The 14237-nt window shown below is 38.9% G+C and overlaps 1 protein-coding gene across 5 annotated transcripts in view; it reads left to right on the forward strand.

Annotated features, from left to right (window-relative positions):
• grid1a (glutamate receptor, ionotropic, delta 1a) overlaps window positions 1-14237 on the forward strand; it is a 192092-nt gene that overhangs the window by 67042 nt on the left and 110813 nt on the right. The window contains exon 1 of one of the 5 annotated variants that reach the window (XM_068568255.1): window positions 7484-7512. The exons of the other annotated variants lie outside the window; for them this stretch is intronic. The gene's annotated coding sequence lies outside the window, so the exon portion shown is untranslated. Of the gene's footprint in view, window positions 1-7483; window positions 7513-14237 lie in introns of those variants that run through there. 5 annotated transcript variants of the gene reach the window in all.

Genomic DNA, 14237 nt, shown 5'->3' on the forward strand with positions numbered 1-14237 from the left:
TTTGTTTCAATGTCATTCCTTTTTTTAATCAGGATATCCAGAACATTTTGCAATTCTTCTAAAATGTGATAGTTTTGCATTATTTTGTCCAGCATTTCATGTTATCTGGATGTACAATGTCGTGAAACTGGCAAATTGTTGGGTATTAAGATTAATTTATAGTATGATCTTGATTGATATTGGACCGAACAACTATTCATTTCAATGCCCAACCACCCTAGTGTTTTCCATTAATTATCTAGACCCCCCCCACTGTTGCAGATATGAACCGAAAATATTTTTACTGGCTGACCCTCTCGGGGTGCATTTTCTCCATCGTGCACAGCAACCGCCTCCAATCTGGCTCTAGTTTGTCTGTAGCTCTGCTTGGAAAGTGAAAGAGGCTCCGGCCATGTCAGAATTACAACACCCGGCGCTGGCCTTCGCTGTTTCCAGGGCCGTGAACTGTAGCACTTGCACTTGCTGTGCGTTCACCGCAAGTGGCAGGAATTATTTACTAGAGTACAGTATAAAATGCTGTTACTATTAAAATCATGCATCAAAACATAAATAAAAGTTTTAAAAAATGTATTGAAATATACTACCAAACTTAAAAGTATACCCAGTATATATCCAGTCAAATAATATGGTAGGGCTATATGTTTTGATTATAATTATTGAAGGATTAATGTGTTCATCACTCTAATCTTTAGCTGGTAAAGGTTCAGCTCACGTTATCACCTTTTTTATATACTCAGTAATTAGAATTATAATGTACTTCTTATACATAGTTTATTAGTTGATTTATAATTTGTATTAGGAATTTGAATCTGCAAATTAGCCAAACTCGTCAGTGATATTATCGAATAAATGTAGTGAACTTCAAAGTACAAAATATTTCCCTCTGAGAACTGGTGCACTGAAGTACAAAGTTACATACCAAAAGTATACATACTTAAGTAATTGTACAAGAGCATCTAGCCTCTTAATTTTACGTTCAAAATGCACAAGATTGATGCATTTAACTTTGAAATGTACAAAATGTTCTTCACAGAAGGTCCGAAGTCCAACCACAAAAATCTCTCAATTTTCTGTGTGAAACACCGCAGTCTGTCCTCCCCTGTTGCCGAGGGATGCATGTTAACTGCTTCCTGTCCGTTGCCATAGTCACAGAATTGATATAGTCAATAATTATTTGTGCGCATGTATAGGTAGCTAATGGCTCGCTTAGTGCTCGGGAAGGAAAGAGGGCCAGTTGTTGTAAATGGTTAATAGAGAGAAGACCAAGGCTGCAAATAATTACATTGCTCTTGTTACTGTGATTAGGTAGTCTAATTCTTCTCCAGGGTGTCATTTTGCTTCCAGACCAATCTTCACCACACACAGTTTATATTGGTTTAACTGCCGTTTTATTCATTTGTGAAACTTTATTCCAGCACCAGTAAAATTACAGGATATTATCCTACTTTCTATTCTACTCGTTCTCCCCAATGTCTTATTCGGTAGGGGTGTGAATCTGTTGGTATCCCACAATTAGATTGCACTTGGGGTCAGCATTCAAAATTGTTTTTCGATTCAGTACATGGGAGTGCTTATTTTAGGATCTGCTCCGTCCACTGTGCGCTACAGAGGCGGTGTGGCATCTTTCGGTGTGAGAGCTTTTTTAAGTATGGACAAGATTATGGATTTGAAATGGATTTATCAACTGATAGCAATACTGTTAACACAAAAGACAAACCTAGGAAAAAAGTTCACATATATTAAAGCTAATCTAAATGCACAAACAAGCCCTTTTTACAAAACAATGTCTAGTATTTCACAATGACTTTTAGAATAAAACATTCAAGTTAAAAAGCTAAACATTTTGCCTCATTCATGAATTAAATTGCTAGGGTTAGGCCAATGACATTTTAGTTTTTAGAAACTTGCCATGTACAAAAATAAATTGCAAAACTGGTAATATGTGCGATTTGTTCAACAAATCACACTAAATTATTTTACACAACCTGGTGTGAAGGATAAAGTGTCCACCAGAAGCAATATATTCCTAAGTAGATGCCCTGTCCCCGATGAGATTTACAGCATTTAAACATAGAGTGAGAATCTCTACCGAAGTCCATGCAGACATATCTGTAAATTGTCAGGTCGAGGCAACATATTTTCCAATATAAATTTTTATTCTCAGTCACTCAGAACTAAAAATAAGATCCCTCATTTGAGTCCCACCATGTTGTACAACTTGTAAAGGAGTAAAGCTGAGCCACGGTCCGTAACCGTATCCCAGAAGTTTAACACATGTCTGCATTCATACCTGCGAGAGGATGCACAACAGATGAAGTCTAAAATATCTATTTATTGCTGGTATTTTACCTCGGCTGCCCTCGCCTTTTTATACATCAAGTGTTATTACAGGTATAATTATTTTAAATAATATTTAATATGACATTCTTGCATCACCCAGAGCTATTTCACGTTGATGAGTAAGAGCTCCCTTCTCTCTCAGTACATGGCTTGATGAATCAGAGTGAATCATGTTGGAAATCTCCTCGTAACGAAGATATAACCAAATAGCACACAGATGAGATTGAAATCTAATTTGTATTTGTATAATACACATTCATTTATCATTATTATCCAACGCAGTGACCATTGGTCAGTTTTTTTTTTCTTTCTCGCTTAATGATTTTATAGTTTTTGTGGAGTCATGAGACATCCTCTTTTTTTACTTTTTACTACGTACTAGGTCAGAAAATTACTACTATTTATCGACGGTGGGTTCTTCTTTTTTTTCTTCTTCTTCTTCTTCTTGAGACGAGATCCACTGTGATCAGATTATGAAATAAAAATAGTTATATCGCAATTTTCCTTCAAGAACTTCCTGCTCCTAAAAACGTACAACCAAGTCCAGGGCCACGCACACAAGGTACATTTTATTCAGGCTGCACTTTACACTTGTGTACATCAGGTACATTTTCAAAAGTATATTTGCCTCCATTTATACAGTAATTCGTTATTGTTTCAAGACCCGCAGAAGACACTTGTTTATGGCATTTCCCTGAACGGCTTTTCTGACAGCTAGTGGTGTAAAGTAAAGCTGTAGGACATAGTGATTGTATTTACCTTTTGAGCGACATTATTATTGTTTCTCCTAAACGTGGAGTCTTTGAGCCTTTATAGTGTATGAACCACACAGAGGGGACCATAAGGAACAAGGTTAAACCACTGAACTGCGGGCCAGAAGAGGCCGACAAACATTTACCATCGTCTGCTTCCGGAATTTCTTTACATCCCTCTGGAAACGACCTCCATAAAGACCTTGAACAGATAATTGTAACCTGAGACTGCACAGTTTGAGTTTGCAACATCGGGGCAGAGGGACTCAATAAATAGTAAGAACAAAATGTGCCTGGGAAAAATCTGTTACTTGGAGATTACAGTGGAAAGTCTGCACCTCATACACGTTGTTTCATTTCAATTAAATTCAATAACTTTATTTACACAGAGGGTAATTAAAAAAAAAAGCTGCAGTACCGGTCCAAATCTACAGAGCCTCAACCTGCACTGTAATACACTTCAGTGTGGCATGGTTCGCATGATTTAGCTTTCTCTACCCAGCCCCACACGCCAATTAACATGCCCTCTCAACAAAGCTGGTCCCTTCAGGACCACTATCAGCTGAAGGCTGCCACATCGCCCTGCTGGTATCCCCCACCGACTCGGGTTCATCATCATCCTATCCATCTCCACATGATCCTCTTACATGTTGCCACCCTCAAATTTGATACATGGTTATTCTCTTGTGGCTTGAATTAGTGAAATGTTGAAGGAGATTTCTGGCTTTCTTGCAGTCTGTGAATGGCGAGAAAGGCAGCGGATGAGATTTTTCTTCTCTATGTACGTAGTACATGCATTTTTTAATTGCCATGTGGTTGCATGCTTAAAGAACATTTTGTGAAATAGCATCATTACTTTAGAGGACGAAATCTTAGGTGTCCATTTTGTTTCCTGTGTTGAAATGTGTTGCGTTTGTCACTTTGATTATGATGAAGGAGGCACTGCAAATGAACAGGCAGCCCACAATTATACAAAATCTAATAATAGCTGTCCTTGGGTGATGTTTCGTTCTCCGCGTCCCCATGCTATCCATTTAAATGAGCACATTGCATTGATTGATTCCGACTCGTATCACTTACTTTATCCCAAAAACACTATCTATGCACAAGCTTAACAGTGATATATGTAACTAAAGCTGTTGAACATTATTTAGCGTTTTCTGTACTGTCACCTTTAATCACGTCACAGGGCGCTGTATTGTAAATATCTACTTACCTCTATCTCAGGGCATGTGGTCTAGTGTTCCATGATGTGTTTACTTTGCTCTGCAGGGATTTTTGAAAGTCTTTAGAAGTGCCTCTATTCTGTTGAATTCCAGCGTGGAGAGATAAAGGTTTTTGCAGTAATGATCACACTGAGGGAGGTTGGAGGGAAGGTTTGAGGTTGGAGCAGTCACAGAACACAAACAGAGTGAGATGCTGACATGCACTCAAAGCTCCACACAACCAGCAGACACTTCACACTCACGCGCAAACACAGATGCTCACACGTTATTAGCGCATAATTGTGCAGTAATTGTGATTAATCAGGTATGCATTTAGAAATGTGTGTGCGTACACCTCACTGACTGTGTGTGTGTGTGTGTGTGTGTGTGTGTGTGTGTGTGTGTGTGTGTGTGTGTGTGTGTGTGTGTGTGGCCTGAGACAAGACAACCAATAGGGAAGGTTGCAGTCAAGGTGTTGAGAAGGGCCTGGAGGGATGGCTAAAAGGGTTTGGATCAGGTGCCCACATGGCATAATTGAACACTGCAGTAACACGGCAGGGGAGGAGAGGAGAGAACAGAGCAAAGAGTGACCACCTATTTTAAAAGCTGTGTGATCAGATGTGCTGATAAGAGCAACAGAATAGGCTGTTCCAAAAAGGTAGGGCATCTTATCACCACTCCACGGGGTAAGCATTCATGCCAAGACATGTTTTTGCGATTTACAGAGGGAAAACTGGCTCTCCAAGAGAGTCTATAAAAAAACACCCAACAAATAATGCCATAAACTGGATATACAGTACATCCATAAATACTGTATGTTTTCCCTTTTTCCACTGATTGTAATGTGAAAGGGCTGTGGATACTACTCATCCAGCTGCTCAATACAGCTCTTAGCTGCTTTTAAAACAGTCGGCCATCAAGCTCACCAACATATTTTAAATAATTGGATCTGTTTACGGTCTGGACCTCTATTCTTAAGTTCAGAGCGTTTATCAGGGTGTCTCATTTCACATATCTTCATTATGTGCTGCTATGATTGTATGTATTTGAACTGCGTTGTTAATAAACTGAACCCCACCGTATACTACCTGCATAAATGTAGAGCTGCCATAAACGACTGGGAAATAATCCAACACGTTGCTGGTGGACCAAACCCGTCTCTGCCTCTCCTTTTCTGACGTTTGCCCTGGTTTACAGCTTTTGTGATACACAGAATGTTAAGGGATTTTTAAGCCACCTTATTGTTGTGTTACCGTTGAAGATGAGACAAAAGACATCAGTATATGTGCAAAATCAAGCAACTTAATTGCACTTTTGAATGACGGGAACATTTTGCTATTTACTGGTTTCCTCAGTAAAGCAGCAAACGGGGGTCGTACCGTACAAGCTGAGACTGCCAGATTTATTGTGACGTGTACCTCATTCACTATGTATTCTGTGCCAGAAGAAGATCTGTCTGTCATTTATTAAATAGGTGCACTAGGATGGAAATTACGTTCACATGCCTTCTGTAGAAACTTGCAGTAATCAGTGGATCGGGAGAGCCCTTTTATGATCATTCAAGGATGAAAAAAGCAACACAACTTTTCACAGTGCTCTAATGTACAGAAATCTGGCCCTATTTGTATAACTAGTCAAAAATGCAATCCACAGAGTTCAGCGGGTTAGTGCTGAGTCAACACAATGGCATTATAGTGTATTTCTACTAATAGTCCCGCTCCACTGGATTCATTGCTGAAGCTCAGGCTGCAGACCAGGCTTCATTACCTTGATTCATTGATTCACTTTAACAGGTAATCAAAGACTTCCCTTTGGAAATAATTATGGAAGAATAAATTCTACTTTATCCTTCAGATTTTATTTAATTTAAAGCATTGATTGACATCATCATAAAGTTAATTATCCTGTATAGATACGTTAAGGAATGGCAAATTTCCTTTTTCGGAAATATTGAAGAAATATCATCACAAAATCAACAGCATATTTAGTGTTTTTTGCGAAATCATTCACAAAACCCCGTTAAAAATCTGCATCATGCCCATCATAGAAAGTACAACAACAGCCCACAATTCAACTTAAACGTATATGTGGCTAGAGCTTCGTGATCATTGATCTATACTTCATCAATACTTTATTAAGATTCATAATTAGTTATTTGTTCTCTTCAGATGAGTGGGAGAAGTGGATGAAGTGAGGGCTTTTTTATTAACCAAATGGGGCTTTATTCATTGTTTGTAGTATTTATTTAGTTGTCTTGCAATCACATACTTGTTGTTTTGGTTGATGGCATGTGCAGAAAAAGGTTTGGCATGCGGAGTTTAAGTATTTTATGAATGTGAACAGGAGACCAAAATGGTACGAAGCCCTTAGTGTTTGAAATACCTGGCTCTTCCACAGCTGCCATATGAAAGAAGGACTGCAAAGCTGTGTAAACATGGTAAAACAAAAATACCCAGAAAATCTCCTGGCTTTTCATTCTATAAAGTTAATTTTCTTGGACAATAAGCCTCAAGATTTTTAACACATTCTCGAGAACCTAGAATTAATTTAAGAAAATCTCCACTGTCTGTCATATAGTGGAATGTATGCTAAATAGTAGTTCATCCTCAGCAGACACCACTTAGCTAAAGTCCATGTTTTGTTTGGTCTTCCACAGAACAAATGTATGAACAATATATTTAACGTGGATCTTTTGCATAGCAAATGGAGAATCCTAACTTTAAATATTCATCTGGTTTTGCTGCACGAGGAAGTCGAATGGCAAGTACAACACTGATTTGTGCGGAAATTACAGGAAGGTTTATTTAATAGGAACCCATGAAAATTACTGCTGGCTTTGAAAAGTCCTGGCACTAAAGCGTTGGTTAAGTGAAGGTTTTTACAAAGATTTCCTGTTTTAGGGATTATGTTAAGGTTTTTCACAAATTCAAACTAGGTGTCCATGCCAATTATAATCAAGGGCTGGGACTAGCGCGTGTCATTATAGCCCACATCAGTCACAACTGACTATGATTAATGACCGTTCAAATATGGACGTGCGAATAATGACAGTGACGCTTTTAACTCACAATGGATTTGGTTCATTGGATGACTAACTTTGTGCCCTGTTTTCTCTCCCCGTTTCTCTTTTACCATCTCAATCGCTTTCTCTCCTTTCCCCATCCATTTTTTCCCCTTCCTGCTGCCAAATGAATGGTGCCAATCCTCTCCACAAGGTAAGACAATTTTGAATGTTTTCATATACTCTCTATGAAACTACCGCACATGTGGTCTAACAGAATCCTCACCAGTGTGCCAGTACTACTGCATAGTAAGACATAACTGTTGTTAGACCTTCAGTGGCTGGAGAAAATCCACACACTCACCAAGACTGCGCTGGTGTCTTAGCTGCTAATATGGCTTTGAGCGCTGAATGGAATCACATTGGCCCACTTTGTCATAATCCCACACTAAGCCACGACACTAGGGGGGCTCAGGGCTCTGCCCATATGTGCACATAATTACATTTTTTGAATGCCTAAAAAGCAAAGTGTTGGTTGTCTCTCTGTTTATAATGAGATGCACAGCTTTGGGAGCACTGGGATTGGAAAACAGATGCCTCTGTACATTATAGAGGTTTGAAACAGCCCATCATGAGTGAACGTTGGCTGGCTGCCTTGGATTTACCCCTTGTGGTTAAGCAAGCAGCTGCCTATATGTTTTTGGTTTTTGGACGACACATGTGGTTTAGTAAGAACAAAATAAGGAAGCAAAAAAAAAGGGGTCAACAGGAGATCTTATCGAATACATGTAGACTCTTAGTTTATTGAGAAGTTTCCAGTGGGGCTGGAGTTTGAGCCCATATTAAGGAGGACATATTCAGGGGCAAAGGCGTTCATGTTACTCCTCTCTATGGATTAAGAGCTCATGGTCTCTTAATTGAGATGGCAAAGGTAGAGAGACTCCTGAGTCTGGCTTAAGCTAACAAGTACTTAGAAGAGAGAGTGGGAATGAAGGAAATTAGGGGAGTGGTGGCAAGGGGTAGTGAGACATGGTAATAGAGAGGGTAGGAAAATCAGAGAAAGATTAGATAAAATGATATTTACTGGGGGGATATTGGCCAGGGAAGGACACACGAATTGTGGAGGCTGGGCATCAGGAGTGTGCATAAATCAAATATACAATGTTAGAGAAAGCCTGAAATAGGAAGGGACAGATCAGAGCTGGATAGAGAGATAGGAGCTAGTGGAGTGTGACGACTGTGGAGTTCCCTATCAGTATTCTGTCTCTGTGACTGAGCTACATGGCCTTCAAGCGGCCATGTTCTACTTTCTTATACATACACAGGCGCATACACATAAGTAGGCACAGACACACATCATGCACTCCTGGCATACAAACACAAACTGAATACAGACTTTTTCTTTATGTTGATTCCTTTTTTTTTCTTTGAACAGCCTGAACCACATTTAGGTAATTATGTAACTACTTTCCTTTCCCAGTGTATTAACCAAGACCTGCATTTTGCTGAAATTCCATGTTTATTTGATAATGAAAACGCAAGGCTGCTTGCTAAAATCCTAAATAATCTCATGGCTGTTTGGGCCTCAGGGATTATTATGGAAATTAGTTTTGTGTGTGATGAGTAAATTATTAGGAAAGGCTTCACCACTTGACTACGGAATACCTATCCTTTCAGAATACCTAAGATCATGAAGGGAAATGTCATCAAACGGGTTCCACAGTATAAAATGCCTTGGAGCTCATTCTTCATTGTGACAAAACATAAGGTGAAAAAAAATCATCCAGAACTCACTTATTGTTAAAATGGATGTCGACTCTTGGAAACCATTTATTTTTACTATAAGAATATAGGAAAATTAATCAAGCTTGAGTGATATATTAATAATTAACCAAGTAATATCATACAACAATGTTTTTTTTTTCTAATCTAGTGATCAACTCAAAATCTAAAGCACAAAAAGAGGGGAAGAATTAAGACTGACCTCAAACCTCACAATGAAAAAGCTTACTCTCAGTCTGGATAACATATTAAGAGACACTCTTAATAAAGAACTATGTTTTGGACGGATTTATAGGTCGGTTCCCTGATCACACATCTGATCTTCTATGTGATATAGATTTTAATTTGGTACAACATTGTCCTACATCGAAAAATGTACTAACTGCGGAAAAAGAACAGTGCTAGAATAAGATGTATCGTATAAACGGGCTGAGTTTAGTGTACCACCAGTGATTTGTTTATGATCATCTCTTTCTAGATATGCTCCTGAAAATTGTATTATCATTATGTTTTATTCAATTTGTTTACAGGCCACATATAACAAACTACAAATGTTGTACATTGTAAACAGAATTAAATCCATTATGTGGTAATTACGCTGTAATATCTACCAGCATCACATGCCAAACTGGTGGCATTGGGGGCACAAAATATGGGTGAGACAACTCCAACAGTCCTTGAATACTTTATAAATTGTCACTTTAGTGCTTGTCGACTGGACTTCTTTGGTGAGGGTCTTCAATTTATACCATATGTTTTTTAGCCTCCGGACTGAGCCCACTTGAGCTGTTTTGTGTGTGCAGCTTTTTAGGATCAATTTGATGCAGAGAGCAGTGAGCTATGTTTGGCTGAATGGAGACATAAGAGGAGCAACGCGCATCATTGAGTTGCTGGAACTTAGCCTGGTTGGTCCTTCACCAATCTCATAGTCTGTCGAGCTATGCCATAAACATCTAGCAGTGGCAGAATCTGCTTCAGGCAAAACTCCTGCATGTCTATGTGCCAGTATTTTAAACAAGGTGTAATTTGTATTTCTTAAAAATAATATAGAAATATAAAAAGGTACACCAATACAGTAGTGCCGGTTCTGTGCACACCAAAATGGCCGTTGCTTTGACCATCCTGCTGTATTGTTTTGTCATTGGAGACATTATCAGTATCTTTAATTTCATGCAGGTGCACTCGACTATGTTTAACACCTAAAGTGTTTTGCAGAAAAAAGAGAAAAGAGTGAAAAAGTTCTCCATCATGCTTCCTATTTAGTGACAAAGGAACTAAAGACATTCATGCGCCTGATTTACAAGGTAAAGGTCTGAGATGCCTGAAATATGAAGACCCACTGAGCCACCTTTGACCATATTGCCCTCTGATTTGACATTTCTGCTTCTAGTGATAGTTAATTGGAAAGTGAATGCTCTGGGCTTGGCCATGTCTATTTATACATGATTGTACTTTGACATATTGGTATGTTACTATGCAATCAGGTAGGTTAGTTCATGACCGGCCAATATGTTCACTTTATCAAACCAGATCAAAGGGGGAATGAAGCAAAAGAAAAGCATTTAGGGAGAGGCTCTTTGAGTCTGCATGCCATGCATGTAATTGACCTCTCTCTCTTGTTCTATCTCTCTCTATGTCTCTATCTCTATCTATCTCTCCTCCCGTTTCTTTCTCTAGCTGTTCTGCTTACTTTATATTTTTCTTATTGTCACAGTAAATGAAAACACCTGACTCCACTTAGTTAATAACGTCAGTGTCCTTAAAATAGTTTGCACATCCAATTCAAATGATATCTTTTATTGTTGACATTTAATTTAAATAACAACGATAAATAGACATTCAATTAAAACCATTTTTCATAATTTATTTTGCACCACAGTTTTTAACTAACTAGTGCAACGGCATACCCAAGGTAATCTTTTCTCTATGATTTCTAATACATGCTTCAGTGTCATTTCTAATTTCTTCATGACATGTACATGATTTCATCTCTGCTCATGACATAACCTCAGAGTTCACCTCTTACGAGGGTACACAGTGGAGACAGCATATTTCCAAGAGTTTTCTGTTTGCCTTTGTGGAGGACATACTGTGTGATTGCTGAGCCTGCAGCCTCTGGTGGCCTTATTGTGCCGCTCCGGTCATAGGAGTCATAGGTCTTTCCACTTATTCTGCTCTGCCATGGGTTTTGGCCAAGTCTAAGTGCAGTTCCTCGCTGCGACAGCCACCATAGCAAAGGTTGTCACATACTTTAATGATTCATTTTTCACTCAGAACCCTCCCCTCATGAGACAAAGCCAAACAGTTTTCACAGGTCAGAGGAGAGGAGTGAAAGCACGTAATGGATTCCCGCTTTATCACTAAATGGCCTCTCTCTATAATGGACAACACAGTGAGAAATAGAAGTGGATAAAGAAAATAAGAGTGCCTGGTATTGGGTAGGTGAATTATCTGGTCAGGTGTGGTTTGCTGAAAGTGTATTCTTCATGAAACAAAGATGTTTACCTGTCTCTTATCATTTGCTTAGATTTTCTTCCAAGAGCTGAATCTGCTCCTGTCCGACAGGCTCTCATTTATTTTGTAGAGGGCATTTATTTTATATATTACTGATTGTTATGTTAAGGATTTTCTCTTCAATATTCATGAACCTTTCATGAACCTTTTATACACTAACAGAGAAATAAACGCAGGCTGCATTCCCGGCTGCAGCAGTAGCTTGCATGTAATTATTCATGGTGTCTCAGGTAAATGAAGCACAGAGAAAGGAGTGATGCTAGCTTACTTCTACCTCGGCCACCGGATGAGTTGAATTGGTGTCCGCCAGCGAGCTGTGTTTTATATCTGACGCTGTGTCTGTGTGCTCTTGCTTTCTTGTTTACCCAAGCAGCCGAGTTGTCAAGGGTGATGGTTTTTGAAGCAGCCACTGGCCTTCTCATCGCCCCTCATTTGCAGAAAGCCACAATCTCATTAAAAAAGCAGGAGGGTCCATTAGAACAGCGTGATGTGGCCCCGTCACCACCAGGATGGCGAGACACAATTGACGACTAAGCATGAGGATGTACAGATGTTTGTGTGTTTTAAAAACATTTCAATGTCTAGTCATCATTATTGTGGTGTACAAAATACCTAACTTATTATAACCTCTTGCTTAAGAATATAATTCCAAAATGTTGGACACAAGTCGAGTTCTCGTCACCCTGCATTTGTGACCATTTTTCTTCCATGCAGCTTGTTATCCTTTCTGCTTGGCGATATCTCTTGGTAATGGTGGCTTACAGTATGCTTATAATGGAAGGCCTCATTGCTACACCAGACTGCCAAAACATTGGCAGGTGCAAGTTGCCTCCTTTGTGGCTCCCGTCCTTCGGGCTTTGAGTGATACCAAATCCATGAGTTTAGCTTGGTCGGGGAAGCACATTTGTGTTTTTGTGTTGAATCTTATCTGCTGTCTATCATGACTGATAGTTGTTTTTTTTAAAGCAATTTGTTTTTGGTAATTGCGGTTTGTGTGGTCACCACTTTGTCCACGCATTTGTCAGTGTTGACATTCAAGTCCTCTTTTCTTTTTTCTCTTTTGTATGTCAAAAACTAAATCATCACATTAACAACACAAGTTGTCCACTGAGCAAAGTTGCGTTGCCAGATGTCACTGTAACACCATTAACATGGAGCATTATTCCTCTGCATGATGTAAACAGAAACTGCAACTAATGTTTTCCTATGTATAAAAAATACCAATACTACCATTGGTACTTCATACAAACTACTAATAATCATGAGTACTATAAGGGAGCATTCTCGCGGATGCAGTATTTGTCTGACGAGTTGACTAAGGCAATACATCAAGAAAACCGAGTACTCCTCTCAAAGCTCCCTCAGCCCTTCTATCTCCCCACGTCTTTCATACATAGCGCATTAGTTGTCCGGCTGAATTAAAATGTCTTGATCACGCTTCTACAGCTCTGCTCCAGCAGTTCAATTTGGATCACATTTCGCAGTATGAGCTGCTTTCAAGTTGTTGACGAAGCTTATTGGAGCTTTTCTGCATCACTTTACCCTCATCACAGCACACAGCTTACTTTGTTCTGACCTTTTTAATCCAGTCATCTAGATTAGTTCAATTGTGTTTTCTATGTCCCCAGAGGCCTTTTTCTTCCTTTGTGTAATGACTAGCATGAATGCTGGTGGGAAAATATATAATTTGAAAAACAGTCTGTCTAAAACAACTGATTTATAGTGTCAGAAAATGACTGCAACATTTTTCTATATGCACTAATTCTCGTTTGCCACAGAGAATAATTAAATGTCATTGTTGTTGGCAAAAGCCACACGGACAGATTCAAGTCATAGTTATTCATGTTCCTCTTTCCTCTCAAATGGTTTAGTTTCACACTTCGCTCATTCCTAAAATATAAATCACACTGAAAATATCTGCCGCAACTGACAGTCTCATTATAAAACTTTTTTACGTTATGCTGGGAAAAATATGTATTGTCTAAACTAGTCTTAGATGGTCTTGGTCATTTCTCTTGCCAATGATTTTGACACTGCACGTGAGATTTTTTGCAAGACTCCACTTTCAGCCACCTCCCGAGAACACTAGTTTATCACAGAGCATTCTTTAGGGATGATATACCAAAATATGCAGTTGGAGCTTTCCCTTTAGCATTTAGTAGTTGCTTGTATTCTAACTAGAGGGGGCTGCTTAACAGAAGTCAATTTGAAAAGCGATTCCTCTTGGCTGCTACTGTAATGTGAAAACGTTTGCTATTTCTGGCAGTATGAGTCAACAACACAGTTATGCTATGTGGCTATGTGGGTAATTATAAGTATTAAAGTTTGAAGTTTTCACATTAGCATTGTTGTATATGTGTGATGAAGGCTCACCTTTTAGACTTAACAATATATCTTATGCTTTGCATTGGAGAAGTGAAAACTGCAGCAGGTGGTACTCTTTTCTCAAAACTCCTTAGAGGTAAGTGTCTGCATGTTGAACAGAATAAATTGAAAGAGACATCAAGGTGACTGGTAGGTTAAGTGACTGAAGATGTAACTTTGCCATAGATAGTTATCTAGATTATAAAACGGTGCAATAATAATTCTTGCCTTCGTCTTAACACACTGTGTAGCTTAACTTTTACTTGTCTTTTACGCTGT

The sequence above is a fragment of the Clinocottus analis genome, unplaced genomic scaffold (assembly GCF_023055335.1).
Source record: "Clinocottus analis isolate CAN_PGR_092001 unplaced genomic scaffold, fCliAna1.0.p SCAF_8, whole genome shotgun sequence".
Taxonomy (NCBI): domain Eukaryota; kingdom Metazoa; phylum Chordata; class Actinopteri; order Perciformes; family Cottidae; genus Clinocottus; species Clinocottus analis.